At 39.5% G+C, this 13,245-nt stretch overlaps 1 protein-coding gene across 11 annotated transcripts in view; it reads left to right on the top strand.

Moving 5' to 3' along the window:
* LOC140725232 (RNA-binding protein 25-like) overlaps nt 1-13,245 on the top strand; it is an 84,743-nt gene continuing 71,498 nt past the window's right edge. For 7 of the 11 annotated variants that reach the window (XM_073040405.1, XM_073040411.1, XM_073040412.1 and 4 more), the window contains exon 1: nt 6-143. The gene's annotated coding sequence lies outside the window, so the exon portion shown is untranslated. Of the gene's footprint in view, nt 144-5,487; nt 5,507-13,245 lie in introns of those variants that run through there. The other 4 variants (XM_073040409.1, XM_073040404.1, XM_073040410.1 and 1 more) reach the window with 3 other exon arrangements.

Raw genomic sequence — 13,245 nt, 5'->3', positions numbered from 1 at the left:
GTGACTGCGTGCGCGGGCTGGCGCTGTTGTTCCGGGAGCGAGGCAGTACGAAGGCCGGGAGTGGCGCCGCTGCACACCGTGAACAGGCCACTGCATCGTTGCAGCAGCCACATTTTCTTCGCAGATCGGGTCAGGCCGCGCCGGTAAGTTTGGCGGCGGGAGTAGAGATCGTGTGATCGTATTGCTACGAGCCGAGTTCCCGGTCGGGCTGAGGGTTGGGTTGGAGCCGCGAGTGCGAAGAGTAGTGGGGGATGGGCTTTGCAGTCCCGGGCCTGAACTCGGCCTCAGGCCCAGGCTCCTCCTCAAGTCCGACGAACAGCTTTTCCAGGGTGGCTACTGCCTGAGAAAGCATAGGAGGCACCGCTAAGCTGGTGGGGAATAGGCCTGGCGACTCCCGGCCGCCGGGGAATGAACGTTCCCCCCCCCCCCCCAAATAAAACGTTTCGTCCTGATCGTCAGCGGCATTGCTTGTTGGTTCATTCGAGCCGAGGTTTGGTCAGGGATGCGGGTGTCTGTAGACGCATCGCTTGTTTTCAGAGCCGTCGCTGCCCTTACTTACATATTAGTCTTTTTTTCTTGCCAATGTGCCTGCCCTTATTTGTCTAATAAAAACAGTATAAGCATTCATTTTAATTGTAGTTAGAAGTCGATTAAAAGTGCTTTATATTTTTAGTCTCGCACTCTAATGCGACAGAAAAGTTTTTTTCTCTAATTGGGGCTAAGCATTTCGCCATTTTGTTTGCTATTATTGCCACAGTATTGAAGGATTCATGGAATCGAATTGGACCTTGATTAACGTTTCTACGGTGAAACCTGGCTCAATTCGATCCCCATCCTTCTCCGCATTATTTAGTCAGCATTTACATATAAGAAGACGTGAGTGACGAAGTGTGGCAACAAATGTGGATTGTTTTATCAGATGTTTCACTTCGTATATATCAAGAAAAACAGACCAGTCCTTACAAGTTAACTTTATTCAGTGACGGGAGAGGTGGTTGTGCATGAAATGAAATTGTGTTGTTTCTGGATAATTTGGTCAGAGTGAATATTTATACCATTGTATCACTGAGAGTATGGAAACACGATTGTAGATGATAAATGAGATAATTTTACAAGAACAGAGCTTGATCTGTAAAATATTACAGGAAAGTAGGCTGCATTGGGGAATGATTTTCAAGATGGTGTTTCAGTAGAAGTAAACAAAACAGAGTTCTAGTGGATCAAATTTATGACCCTCAGCCTTGCCAGAGGACTGGTTTCTTCTGCAATTTTTGAGTCCTGAGAAATGGCTGATGAGACCAATGCGAAGACTTCCACTCTGTCAATTTGGAAATCTGTTGCCTGGAGCCTAAAGTAGAGTATATGTTTGGTGTGAGCAGTGAGGCTTGTCTGTCGGTTCAGTGACCAAGACTGGAGTAATGTTTCTTGGGTAGATGTGCTGAAATTGAACAGTTTCCAGTTTTTCCATTGCAGCTGGAAATTTAGAGGTAAAGTACAATATAGAAACAATAAAGTGAGATGGATGTTAATTATACACCCTTCTTAAACACCAGTCTGCCTTGAGATTTATTTGTGAACTCATTAATTAAATCCATGGCTTGCGCGTTGCAGTGTATCGAACGTATTGTGGGAATGAAGTCCTGAGGGAGCTGAATTTGAGAAGGATAAACTGCACCTGATTGAGCCAAAGATTTTTGGAAATTAAAAGAAAGACATATAATTGATGTTCCTCCTTTGTGGAGCTGGATGTGAAGATCTTCTTCCATTGTGTGCATTGATCTTTGATGCTCAGTGGTGGGCCTTAAACCATTTGTGGCTTTTTGCATATGGTTTCTAGCTCTCTGTCTTCATTTCTTGTTGGAAATATTGTCTATTCTGAAATCTGATGGCAGAGGGGAAGAAGTTGTTCCTAAAATGTGGAGTATGTGTTGTCAGGCTCCTGTACCTTGGTGGTAGCAGTGAGAGAGGGTATGTCTGAGGTGGTGGGGTCCTTAATGATGGATGTCGCCTTTCTGAGGCCTCATCTTTTGAAAGAGTCCTGGATGCTGGGGAGAATAGTGCCCATGATGGAGTTTACAACTTTCTGAAGCCTTTTCTGATCCTGTGTAGTGGCTCCTCCATACCAGTTAGAATGCTCTCCAGCTTATATCTGTAGAAATTTGTGATTGTCTTTGGTTTCTTCAAACTCCTGATGAAATATAGCTGCTGTCATGCCTTCTTTGTAATTGCATCAAAATATTGGGCCCAGGATAGATCTTCAGAGATGTTGACACCCAGGAACTTGAAACTGCTCACCCTTTCAACCTCTGATCTCTCGATGAGGACCCCTTCCTGAATCCACAATCAATTCTTTGGTCTTACTGGCATTGAGTGCAAGGTATTGTTGCAACATCAATCAACCAACTCATCTGTCACGCTCCTGTATGTTGCCTGATCACAATCTGAAATTCTGTAAACGATGGTTGTGTCATCAGCAAATTTATAATGGCTTTTGAGCTATGCCTAGCCGCACAGTCATGAGTGTTGAGAGTAAACCAGCGTGCTAAGCAGTAATCTTCGATGTGCGCTACTGTTGATGGTCTGTGAGGAGACGTGGCTAGTTTCCTTGTCAATGATCCAGTTGCAGACAGAGACTCAGGTTTTGGAGCTTGTTGATTAGAATTGAGTGTATGATCTGAACTGTGATTAATAAACAGCAGCCTGATGTAGGTATTGGTATTGGTGATCCAATACCATGGGGATTGTATCCACTGTAGACCTGTTATGGTGATAGGCAAATTGCAGTGGATCCAGGTCCTTGCTGAGACAGGAGTTCAGGAGTTTATTCTGGCCATGCCAACCTCTTAAAGCCCTTCATTACAGTAGATGTGAGTGCCACTGAGTGATAGTTGATGAGGCAGCTCACCCTGGTCGTCTTGGGCACTGGTATGATTTTTGAAGCAGATAGGCCCTTTGAATGCAGCAGTGAGAGATTGAAGGTGGCATGTTGGTTGTCACGTTTTCAGTGCCTTTACATGTACACCGTCACAGATGACAACTTGCAAGGATTTACCCTCTTGAAAGTTGTTGTGACATCAGCATCTGAGACAGATCACAGGGTCACCAGATGTTGCAGGAATCTGCACAAGTGTCATTTTATTCTCCCTTTCAAAGTGTGCATAAAAGTTATTGAGCTCCTGGGATTGAAGAATTACAGGCATTTATGATGTTAGGTTTCGCCTTGTAAGAAGTAATGGCCTGCAAACCCTGCCAGAGCTGACATGCATCCAATTCCATCTCCAACTTCAATCAGAATTGTTTTCTTGCTCTTAAAATAGCCTCCCATAGGTCATACCTGGACTTGTTTAGTTCTGGATCACTGATCTTGAATGCCACAGCAGACTACAGATCTGGTTCATCCACAGTGTTTTGTTTTGGTTCTGTCTGGTTGTTCTCAAAGGCACACACTCATACACACGGGTCTTGATGTGACAACTGTGTCATATTCATTCAGATTCAAAGAGCGGTCCTTGAATATTGTTCAGAACACTGACTGAATGCAGTTCCATAAGCACTCCTATGCCTCCTTTGACCATACCATGGCCCTCACCACTGGTGCTATGGACTTCAGTTTCTGCTCGTACGCCAGGAGTAGAAGTATAGCTAGATGATCAGACTTTCCAAAGTGTGGGTGTGGGGTGGCACAGTAAACATTCATGATTTTGGTAGTTGTTCTCAAGCTGGCCTGGTTGAAATTTCCTGCAATGTTCAGGAAGGCATCCGGGTGCACAGTTTAGTTAGTGCTGATCAGTGCTTAACTCCTCCGGTACCTGCGTGAGGTTGGGAAGAGGTGGCATATACTCCACTCCAGAGTAATCTCTCTCAGCAGATAAAATGAATGACATTTGACTGCTAGACGTTTCATTTCGGGTGAACAGGATTGAGACAGAACCACCACGTCTGTATACCTCAATGGGTTAATCATAAAGCATAGTCCGTAAGATATAGGAGCAGAATTAGGCCATTTGGCCTTTTGAGTCTGCTCCGGCATTTCATCATGGCTGATCCAACTTCTTCCTTAAATATTCATAAAGACATGGCCTCCATAGCTGCCTTTGGCAACCAATTCACCACTTGAAATATCTCCTCATCTCTGTTCTGAAAGGACGCCCCTCTATTCTGAGGCTGTGTCCTCTGGTCCTAGACGCTCCCAAACATCATCTCCACATCCAAACTATCGAGGCCTTTCAACATTCCACCACCTCTACCTGTAGAAGACTCGACTTTAGAGTCTGCAGACAACTGTGAAGCCTTCGGGCTGCAGCGCTGCATCTAAAATGGTGGAGGTCAGCCATGTTTCTGTGAAGCAGTGTACATAGCAGTTCCTGATGTCCATCTGGAGTCAGGAGTGCAGGTTTAAGGCTTCTGCATTTCAACTATACCTGAAGACCAGCACACCTTACCCACTTCCATTTTTGTCAAGAGGAGCTGCACTTGCGACCCAAGAATGCAGTCTGAGATCCACTGATTTTGAGTATTGATAGATATTTTTAGCATCTTAAAATGATGTTGCTTACTGAAGTACCCATGGCTGTGACAGTGGATTTAACTGTTGTAGTCCTAAATGGATTTTAATGATTCCCATTGGAGCTGCAAGCAAACAGTCACCACTTATCGGCGCCATTTCTGCACTAAAAGTTTAAACAGCATTTAAGCAGCACTTTAACCACTTTTCACTAAAATGAATTTTTTTTGTTCTAATTGGTGTAAAAATTGTGTATAATTTATTTTTCTTGTGAATGCTACTTATACTACAATGTGTCTTATGTGTCTGTGATGCTATTGCAAGAAAGCTTTTCATTGCACCTGTGCATATGCGTACTTGTGTATATGAAATTAAGCTTGACTTTGACTTTGATATTTAGTTTGATAGTATTTGTGATTTTGGAAGGGCATACACTAGTCATGTGTCTCCTGGTTATTGTGAATGTGGCTGCAGAGTGTATATTGTATGTACCAGTGTTCCAGATGGCCAGGATCCATCGTAAAGCTGTATTTTACTGGGATGGCATTCCTGGCAACAGTCTCCCCCTGTACAGAAAGCAGCACAGTTTCTTCCTAGTTGGCACAATCATTTGTTACCATTCTTGAAGATGATTACAGTTGGGACTTTGAGGACAGGAGCCATGTCTTCCTCATCAAAGACATAGGAGATGAGTTTGTGGGTTGATATTCAAGTTCATTTCTGCTAAATGTTAGAACTTTAGTGATACCACCTGCCACCCTGCCAGGCCTTCTTGATTTTCAGTTGTCACAAGGCCTCTTCAACATTCTTGGTCAAGGTTGACAGCATGGAATAATTTGGGTGGTTTGCTGTGGAATGGAATCAAGTTGACAGGCCCGTGGTTGAGTTCTTTGAAAGCTACAGGCCTTATTTGCCCAGACATGGGGAAACCTGAAGAAATTTCTGCTCTTTTTCAGACTGCGCAGGACTGGAACTGGAAAGAAGTTGCTCAGCTGGACTTGGGTACTGTTGAATCTGCAGGCTGTAACTTGGCTGTTTTCCAACCATTGTGGTCAATAAAGATGATCTCAGAGTGTGCAATGGTGTAAAGAGATGTTGCCTTTCATAGTTTGCACCAAATGACAGGATACAAGAAAAAGGGCAAGGAGAGTAAGGGTTAATTGGAAACTGGGAGAAACTTGGGTAGGGAGAGATATTGAACAAGGAGATCTGAGAAAGCTAAGTGAAGAAGGTTCAGATGGAAGGACAAGGTAGAGACGGCAAGGATGTGAGCATGAGCTTATGGTTATCTGGAAGTGCATACATGATGGCAAATGTATCGGGCAAGTCCACCCATATTTGTGCAATGACAGTGTAATATAGTATGGTTTCCAGTCAAGTTGGACCCAGATAATTTACACTGAAGACCAGGATATACATGGACACCCTCAACAATAATACTTAAGTTTCTTCTGCCACTTATTCCCAAGACTTTTGTTTAAAAAATTAAGTCACAAGTTAGGAAATTAGTTTGAAAATTGACTTGAATTTTGATGACTAGGTAGAGGTGGAAGGATGCTTTTCTGACTGGAGATCTCTGATCAATGGTGATTTGCATAGATTCATGCTGGGATCCCATGCCCATGCACACACTTGAATGGAAATTTGCAGCTGATATGAGAATTGGAGTTATTGACAGTTGAGAATGAATACAGCAGGATATAGATCAGTTGGAAGTTTGGATGAAGAATTGGCTAATGGTATGTATTCAAGACAAGTGTGAGATGAGATGATTGGCAGTCTCAGTGTTCCTGACAATTGTTGGTAAGCCTATTTCCCCTTCAGTTAGAAACATCGTTTTTATAGCTACTCATGTTGTATTATTTCACATAGGCTTGCTATAATTTGTAGAATGTTTTATACAACTGCCGGAGTTGTATAATACTTTGGTTAGGTCATGTTTCAAATATTAGGTGTAGTTCAGGTTCACAGACTGAAAGGTTCACTGGGATGTTGCCTGAATTGGAGTGAATTAATTATAAAGAGAGACTGGACAAAATAATAAGAGGTTTCGATACTGTAGATGATTCTTCTCCCAGGGTGGAAATGTCATACTAGAAGGAATATCTTCAAGGTGAAAGGAGAAATATTTAAAGGAGATTTGGTGGCAAGCTTTTTTTTAATAACAGTGGTAGATGCCTGCAGTGTGCTGTTGGTGAGATGGTAGAATCAGACACAATAACAATGTTTAAGAGGTGTTTGGACATATTCATAAGTAGAAGGATACAGACCATGTGTAGGCAGATGTGATTAGCTTAATTTGACATAAAGGTTGAAGCTGATGTGGTGGGCTGGAAAATGTGTTACTCTGCTGTACTGTTTTGCACTCAGTCACAATTTGGGAACGCAGGCACATTCTCACTGCTATTGTGGCATCTAAATGGCAGAAAATGATGTACGGTGCAAGGCAGTGGCTGCATCACCTTCTGGAAGAGCAATGTATCACCTTCAGTTGAGTTTTTCCATTAAGACTGGTGTCCCAACAACTTTTGCTGTAGGATAAGTGCATATCTCACGCAGAGCCAGCACCACATGGTAATTGATGCAAGCTCCAGTCCTGGCAGCAGTAGATGAGACTGAGGAAGACACTTCTGCTTTGACCTTGAAGAAAGGCCCTAGCTTGTGTTCCAGAGGGAGAGAAATTAATCCTCTGAATTCAGTGCCAGGGTTGGAAAGAACATAATCCCTTGGAGAGAGTTGCTTAACTAGGAAGAGGAAGCTAAATGAAGTCCTTATCCTGATAAAACGCTTGAAATTTTATCTTAAAGTATATTCACACAAGTACAAGGCCTCTTGTAAATGCCCATAATCAAGGCACTGGCATCTCTTACATTATATTTTTGGAGTAGTAGATTGCAAAGATACAGTGTTGCTCCCGGTATAATAGACAGTAACTGGCAAACTGAACTCTTCTGAGTCTGTTCTTACCTATAGCTGTCAGAGCCTAGACCACATTAGGAGTGGAAAAAATTGGTGCATGGAAATCAATGTTTACGGCCCTGTAGATCCCATGAAGAAAGCTACACTCACAAAATGCTGGGTTTCCAGCAGCATCTGCAAATTTTCTCATGTCCCCAAAGAAAGCTGTTCCCTTGTTTGGAGTATGATAATTGTCAAAGAAGATCTTAATTCTGTCCTTCCTTAACATTTACACAGAATGTACATTGAAATGTAAATTATATTCTTAAAAAAGTGAAATACTTGCTGTTTGCGTCAAAATGTTGAGACGTGAGAGCCAAGCCCACTGAATGGCACTTGCAAAGTAATGTTTAGTACATTTCAGGATGTATTGTTACGTAGCAAGACGAACCATTGGTTTTGTAATCAGCCTATCCATGAAGGGAATGCCAAATATATACATTCCAGCAAATGGTTATGACATTTAGCAAGATGGTTAGTGAAGCAAATTAAGTTTGGAATGAAAAATCCTCAAATAGATTAAGGTTAAAGGAAATGAAAACCTATTGAATTGTGTTAATAGCTGAGAAGCTAATTTAGTATGCAAACTGAAAATGCTGGGAAGATTCAACCACTCAGGTCAAATCTGTAGAAAGTTAAATAGCATTTCAAACCAAAGCTCCTCCTTGTCAGTCACTGGAAAAGAGAGAATGGCTTAAGTTGAGGAAAAAATGGGGCTTGAGGAGATGTGTGAAAAATTGGGCAAAAGAAAGGGAATATCTGAAATATGGCTGGGTCAAATGGGTTAATGGGAGCAGTAGGATTGTGATTTATGCTGATTTGGCTAATAACAGGGCTATAGTAAGTGCCTAGTTTCACAGATGGATAACAGTGAACAGATAGTCAATTTTGTTTTGGTCACAGAAAGCTATTACCTAAAGTTGGAGAATTTGACACCAAGCCTGGAAGGTAATGATGTCCCCTGAAAATAGTGTTGTTCTATGTGCTGAAATTGGGTCTTGCCATAGTCATGTGGGAGGGTACAGACTGATGGGAGTGGGGCACAGAATTTAAATGGTAGATAGCAAGAACCTCCTGTGGACTAAATAAAGCTGCTCTTCAAAGCAACCATTGAGCCTGTGTCTGGCTTCTCTGTAGATAACATTGAGAACACAACATGCTTTACACAAGACTGGAGTTGGAGTTGGAGTTGGAGTTTGCTGCTCCAACTGGAAAGACTGTTTGGATGCTTGGATAGTAGGAAAGCCAGGATTTCCATCACTATGGTTACATGAGTGTGTGTGCTATAAGGTGGAGACAGAAGTGAAGATGTAACTCATATCCCAGGCATTAGGACTTACAAATATTCAGTTTATATAAATATTCTGATGAAAGGGGAAATGTAAGATATCCAAGCTTGCTAATGATGCAAAATAGGGTATATTGTGAACATATCATGAATTAAGTGATGGAGGAAAAGCTTGGCATATGCAGTTCAATTTGGGGAAGTGAGATCTTGCTGTTGGATAACAGGTTTCGAAATACAGATTGTTATTAAATGGAGAAGGACTGCAAGTGAGTGAAATAAAGGGATCTGGGTATTCTAGTAGAGTTCACAGTCCAGCAAGTAGGTAAGACAAAGGCATTATTGTCCATACAGGCAGTCCCTGAGTTACGAATGTCCAACTTATGAACGGAGGAAGGAGAGTGCCGTCTGCCATTATAAGTCGGATTACGACGCCGTCTGCCATTTTAAGTCGTTGTCGTTAACAGTGTGTGGAACGTTTAACTGTGTACTTGGCTTAAATTTTTCTTAGCAAGATTCACCCTGACCCCCCCCCCCCCCTTTCCAGTCAGCACCGCCCCCACTTGTCCCATTTAACCTGTCTCAGTGCGGGTGGACTTTAGGACCCGGGACAGCACAGGACCCCTGCTGCTGAATCCACGGTGTTTCTGTTCCATTGACAGTCAACAATCACAGTTGAAAATAAAGTGGAAATAATAAAAGTAATCAGAAAGAGATAAAACACCATCGGTCATTGGAAAAACGTTAAGCTACAGTCGGTTAATGATTGGAACAATTTTAAAGGATAAAGTGAGAATAATGGAGCATGTGAAAGGCCCTGCCCCGATGAAAGCTACAATTATTACTAAGCAACACACTGAATTAATTATTGAAATACATAATATTTCTTGTGTTTTATATGCATAGAAAGGTAAAATATATATTAAGACAAACGTTTGACTATCTGGCGCTAAATAGTACCGGATGTACCTGTTCCGACTTGCATACAAATCTGACTTAAAGATGGACTCAGGAATGGAACTCGTTCATAACCCGGGGACTGCCTGTGTTGCATGCGGGTTGGAGCTTACAAATACGGAGGTTTTGTTACAGTTGTACAAGCAAGGAACACACCTGGGATACTGAGCACAGATTTGGTCCCATATATTTAGAAAAAAAAGATGGACTTGCATTGGAAGCAATCCAAAGAAAATTAACAGATCAGACTGCGATGGAGTCTGATCTGTGATCTTTGAAATTCAGAAGAATAAATTTAGCAGAGGTTGTGGTTCTCTGCCCTGGAAGATGTGGAAGGTAGATCATTGGAACTATTTAGATACATATTTTGAAAGAAGTTGAGGCCTTTTAAAAAGTTGGTACAGAGGAATTGGGGCAGGCTTGAGCTAGGTGCCTGGTGATTTTCTCCTATTTTGACCAGGGAGTCGCGGGGGTGGGGGGGGTCCTTCAATGCTGGGGGTGGAGTATGTCAGCTGGTAGAGACTGCTGTTTGTTCAAACCCATGTAAGTGTCAAAAGATGATTAGTTGAATATGAAGGCTGGTGATAGTAGGAGATTTTCTTATTCTGCCCAGGACAAAAAGGAATTAGGAGCAGAAGTGTAGGAAATAGATTGTGGTCAGGGGCTCTGCACTCTGTGGTAGAGGCAAAATGATCATTTAAAAAGAGGCGCCTGTGCAAAATAACTCCAGCAGATACACTGAAGACAGAACTGGGAGAATAGAATGGTTGAAGTACGGTGAGCCTATAGATCAGTAGTAGATGTTTGTTCCCTGAGATGAAGACAGGGATTCTGGAAGGAATCAAAATGGACCATGTAAAGGTGGGATCAGCATGGTAATTGAATGAATGAAGTCAGTTTTTGAGTTCTCTTTGAGCAGGATTTCTCTTTTTTTATATTTTTTAAATTAAATTTTTAAGAGAATCACATAAAATGAATAGAAAAAAGAAAAAGAAGGATTGCCTGGATATCGGAGGATCCCCACATGCTCCATGGAGTTCAAAATAAATTTAAAATATATTCAGAATAAATTTAGTATATATCTTTATTTTTCCCCCCCAAACAACTAATAATTCTATCTTCAAAGGACCTATATATTTAATCCTATCTTTTGTAGATAGGGGTGCCAAATTTTCAAAAACATATCATATTCATTTCTTAAATTATAAGTAATTTTTTCAAGTGGAATGCAGCTATATATTTCATTATTCCAACAGTCCATAGTTAAGTATGAATCTGATTTCCAAGTAACTGCAGTAGCTTTTTTGGCTACTGCCAATGCAATTTTTATAAATGTTTTCTGATATTTATTCAATTTAGGTTTCGGTATTATCCCTTCAATATCGCCTAATAAGAATAATATTGGGCTATGTGGAAGTTGTATTCCAATAATTTGTTCCAGTAAAAGTCTTAGATTTATCCAAAAAGGTTGAATTTTAAAACAAGATCAAGTAGAGTGTAAAAAAAGTACCGATTTCTTGATTACATCGGAAACATTGGTCAGATAAATTTGGGTTTAATCTATTTATTTTTTGAGGTGTAATATATAATTGATGTAAAAAATTGTATTGTACTAATCTAAGTCAGATATTTATTGTATTTGTCATACTATCAAGACAGTCTTGACCAATTTTTTCATCAATTTTAATATTTTCCCGTTTAATAGTTTCCCATTTTTGTCTTGACTTAGGAATTCCTGGTTTAATTGTTTTTGAATCAAATTATACATACTAGACGTAAATTTTTTAATTTTTCCTTTTTGAATTAAAGTTTCTATTTCATTAGGTTTTGACATTAACATTGTTTGACCCAGTTTATCTCTTAAATAGGCCTTTAATTGAAAATAACAGAAAAGAGTGTTATTTGATATTTTATATTTATTCGTTAATTGATCAAACGACATCAGTATACCTCCTTCAAAACAGTCACCTGTATATCTGATCCCTTTTTGAAACCAGTTATATAAAAGTTGATTATCCATTGTAAAAGGAATGTCTATTTTAAATTAGGGTTCTCTTTGCTAATAAAGATTTCTTTATCTCATCATCCACATTTACCTTATTCCATAAATCGATCAAATGATTTAATATAAGAGATTCTTTCTTTTCCCGTATCCATTTGGATTCCCATTTATATATAAAACCTTCTGGTATATTTTCTCCTATCTTATCTAACTCTATTCTAATCCATGCTGGTTTTTCTTCATCAAAAAACGATGCAATAAATCTGAGTTGATTTGCTTTATAATAATTCTTAAAATTTGGGAGTTGTAACCCTCCTAGGTCAAATTTAAATGTCAATTTTTCCAACAATATTCTTGACATCTTACCTTTCCAAAGAAACTTCCTCACACATTTATTCAACTCTTGAAAAAACTTCTGGGGCTGTTGTATTGGTAATATTTGGAATAAATATTGTAATCTAGGAAATATATTCATTTTTACAGCATTAACTCTGCCTACTATTGTTATTGGTAGCATCATCCATTTATCAAGATCATCTTGTATTTTTTTCAATAATGGCAAATAATTTAATTTATATAAATTCTTTATATCATTATCGACTCTTATACCTAAATATTTTATACCATTTGTCGGCCATCTAAATTGAGTTACTAATCGACATTGACTATAATCTCCTTTAGTAAGGGGTAAAATTTCACTTTTATCCCAGTTTACTTTATACCCTGATATTTTCCCATATTCTTCCAATCTAAAAGATAATTTATGCAATGAATGCAATGGGTTTGTTAAATAAATCAGAACATCATCAGCAAATAAATTAATCTTATATTCCTCCTGATTAACTCTGAAGCCCACAATATCTGGATCGGTTCTAATTAATTCAGCTAATGGTTCTATCACCAATACAAATAGGGCAGATGATAATGGACAGCCTTGTCTAGTTGACTTTGTTAACTGGAATGATGTTGAAATTTGGCCATTTGTCACTACTTTAGCTTTGGGACTAGTATTTAAGGTTTTAATCCATTTTATAAAAGATTTTTCCAACCCATATTTTTCCAATACCTTAAATAAAAAGTCCCATTCCAATCTATCAAATGCTTTTTCTGCATCCAAAGCAACTGCTACACCCATTTCCTCCTCCTTTTGTGCCAGATGAATTATGCTAAGTAACCGAGTTACATTATCCACCGATTGTCTATATTTAATAAAGCCTGTTTGATCCATATGTATTAATTTTGGTAAATATTTAGATAATCTATTAGATAAAATTTTTGCTATTATTTTATTTGTGTGAAAGATCACACAAGATTCTTGCTTGGCAGTTGAAAACAGAGCAGACTTCCAAAACAATAAATGCAATTAGAACAAGTGCAAATAAAATTACTTATAAACCTTTAGAAATTAATGAAACTTTAAAAAAATTTACTCTGAATTATATCAATCAGAATCGAGGTTGTTGAGATAGAATTTTTTTTATCACAGATAACTCTTCCAAAATTGAATTCGGAAGAACAGAAAGAATTAGATATGCCCTT

This window comes from Hemitrygon akajei, chromosome 3 (genome assembly GCF_048418815.1).
Source record: "Hemitrygon akajei chromosome 3, sHemAka1.3, whole genome shotgun sequence".
In the NCBI taxonomy this organism is placed as follows: domain Eukaryota; kingdom Metazoa; phylum Chordata; class Chondrichthyes; order Myliobatiformes; family Dasyatidae; genus Hemitrygon; species Hemitrygon akajei.
This window is presented reverse-complemented; position numbering and strand designations above follow the sequence as displayed.